This window comes from Alexandromys fortis, unplaced genomic scaffold, assembly GCF_014885135.2.
Source record: "Alexandromys fortis isolate MF-2015 unplaced genomic scaffold, M_Fortis_MF-2015_v1.1 scaffold_69, whole genome shotgun sequence".
Classification (NCBI taxonomy): Eukaryota; Metazoa; Chordata; class Mammalia; order Rodentia; family Cricetidae; genus Alexandromys; species Alexandromys fortis.
This window is the reverse complement of record NW_026067951.1, coordinates 2,458,271-2,460,896: the sequence shown is the minus strand read 5'-3', so window position 1 is coordinate 2,460,896 and position 2,626 is coordinate 2,458,271. Positions and strand designations below refer to the sequence as shown.

At 47.6% G+C, this 2,626-nt stretch overlaps 1 protein-coding gene across 2 annotated transcripts in view; it reads left to right on the top strand.

Annotated features, from left to right (window-relative positions):
* Positions 1–416: 416 nt before the first annotated feature.
* Positions 417–2,626, top strand: part of Mcm10 (minichromosome maintenance 10 replication initiation factor) — a 34,206-nt gene continuing 31,996 nt past the window's right edge. The window contains exon 1 of one of the 2 annotated variants that reach the window (XM_050150491.1): positions 417–570. The gene's annotated coding sequence lies outside the window, so the exon portion shown is untranslated. The remainder of the gene's footprint in view (positions 571–2,626) is intronic. The other variant, XM_050150490.1, reaches the window with a different exon arrangement.

The window sequence follows — 2,626 nt, the reverse complement described above, 5'->3', positions numbered from 1 at the left end:
CAAAAATATCATCTAGCCTTCCCTCATTTTACAGATGATGAAACAAAATCTGAACAGATGTTAGTTCCTGTATGTCAGACATTGAAAAGTAGAAACTTGGCTCTCTCTGTATTTAAATCTTAATATCTAAACTGGACACAGGATCAGCAAAACTGGTTCAGACTTCGATACGTTCACTTACACCAGGGAGACCTGTGAGGGCAGCAGTGAGCGCCGTTTGATAGTCGTCTAGGCTTGTGTAGTTAGTACTTAGAGAAACTCCATTTAACGGAGAGGAGTAAACGCTGGAGCTCGGACGCGCTAGGGGCTTTAGTTACAGGAACCGGCGAATTCACTAACCGGAAGTTCTTTGCCCATAACAAAGATGGCGCCGAGGGACCTACACCAAATCAGCTTTCTCTACTGAGAGGCGGTGTTTACCCCGCCCAGAATCAGTGGCAGCGCACAGTTCCGATGTAGCCAATCAGAGGCGTCCTCGCCAGGCGAGCGCGTGACGTCAGAGGCGGGGCGGAGCCCAGTTGTAATTTTTGGCGCGTTCCTGTGCGGACCGGGAAGAGGACGGGGTGTTGGGTGAGTAATGCCGGGCCTAGGGCGCGTGAGGGACTCAGGGCGTCCGCGAAGGGTTTGGGGTCCAAGGGAGAGACGCGCGAAACTCTGAGGGTGAGAGGCGGCGAGATCCGGATCGGGCGAACTGGAGACCTTCTTCCGGGGCTGGAAGATTGAGGGCTCGTGTGCTTAAGGAGCCTCGTTTAATTTGTATTCTTTTGAAGAGCGCCCCTTTATTTCTATTTTTTAAAAGTTTATCTTTGACAGTTTAGTGTATACACATGCAGATTTGGTCACATTTACCCCTCCCCTCTTATCCTCCTCTTTCTCTGAACCCCGTGTTCACCGTACGTGCCCTGCTTTCAAGTCTTTTTAAAATAACCCACGGAATGCCGGTACGTTTGCTTACCTAAAGAGCATCATTTTAAAATGCTCGCCGCCCCACTGATCCTCTCTTCCTGACCCCATTGAGTGTGCATACTTTGTTCCGGGCTCCTACAGAAAGAGACACGTAGTCTCTGCCCTACCCTTCCTAGGCTTTGCTTGAGGATCCAGACAACAGGCACCCACAGTGGACAGATGTGTAGTGACGAGGGCTAGAAGGGGCCTACAGATATGGCCGACTAGAAAGGCTAGAACTTAGCTAAGTGGAGATGAGAACGAAGTCCAGGGGAGCTTTCTAGAGGAGTGAGTGCTTGGAGCCTAAAAGTTCAGGAAGCTGAAAGCAAGCCAATGGAGAGTTAGAATGGAGTGTTAATGAGGACCAAAACACCTTAAACACAGGAAAGATGAGGAAATAAAAACAAGGAAAAAAGTACCCATTGCTTGCTTCATGGGCTTTGTGAATTTTGTTCGAAGGATAATAGGAAATCATCAGAATGTAGAATTTCATGGCCGGGTTTATTTTCCTAAAGTATCCCTGACAAAGGGGTGAGTAGCTGGGGGTGGTTGCTGCACTTGAGTGACAGATACAAGTTGAGCTCTGTGAATTTGAGGCCATAGTGAGAGACCCTGGAGAAAGAGAGAGGGAATGAATAAATAAATGAATGAATTAACTCTGGGGTATGAGGAATCAATTGTAGGGAAACAAAATAACCAGGACAGGAAGGTGATATAGTTAGTTATTCAGGGTGACCTAAATTAGTGTGCTAGCTGTGAAGTTGGAGAAAAGTGGAAGACTGCCGGGCGATGGTGGCGCACGCCTTTAATCCCAGCACTCGGGAGGCAGAGGCAGGTGGATCTCTGTGAGTTCGAGACCAGCCTGGTCTACAGAGCTAGCTCCAGGACAGGCTCCAAAGCCACAGAGAAACCCTGTCTCGAAAACCAAAAAAAAAAAAAAAAAAAGAAAAGTGGAAGACTAAGCATTTGTAGGTGGGAGCCGTAGTATTGTTAGGATGCCCCGGCTGTCAGGAGCAGAAGGGTATACTCTCACTATTCAGACAAGGTCAAACTTGAACACAGCTCAGCGAGGCCTCCTACTCATGAGACTGTCGTCATAACTAAAATGAAAACCCCCTTCCCCACTCCGTACCCTGCTTTCCGTTTCATGTGTGCAACTGAGCCCAGGGCCTTATAATGTTCTACAACCAGCTTGCCCTTTCGTTATGTCACGCTGGCTGGTCCAGAACTATACAGACGAGGTTGCTTTGAAGTCATAGTCTGCCTCTGTGTCACCATCCCTGGCTGGACTTCAGTGGTTCTCAGAACTGCATCCTATTCCTTAGCTTCTGCTTGTGCTATGGCACGCAGTTTTAGCAAGTCAAGGTTTTAACTATGGTACATTCTCGTCACTCACTCCACAGACATTTGTATGGACCCTATGAGCTAATGTTATCCACTGGGACATCATGATTGTAAGCTTCTTGAGGGTTAGACACGCAAACTGTCTTGGCTCTTTCCTACCAGTCTCCTACCCCGCTAGTTTCTGTTCACACCTTGTTGACTGTAGTCTCACACCCGACAGACACTGCGCTTTACCTGGGACTCCATAGCCACAATTTGAAGCCAAGTGTAAGAGAGCACTTTTTTTTTTTTTATTTATTTTTAATTTATTAAAGATTTCTGTCTCTTCCCCACCTCC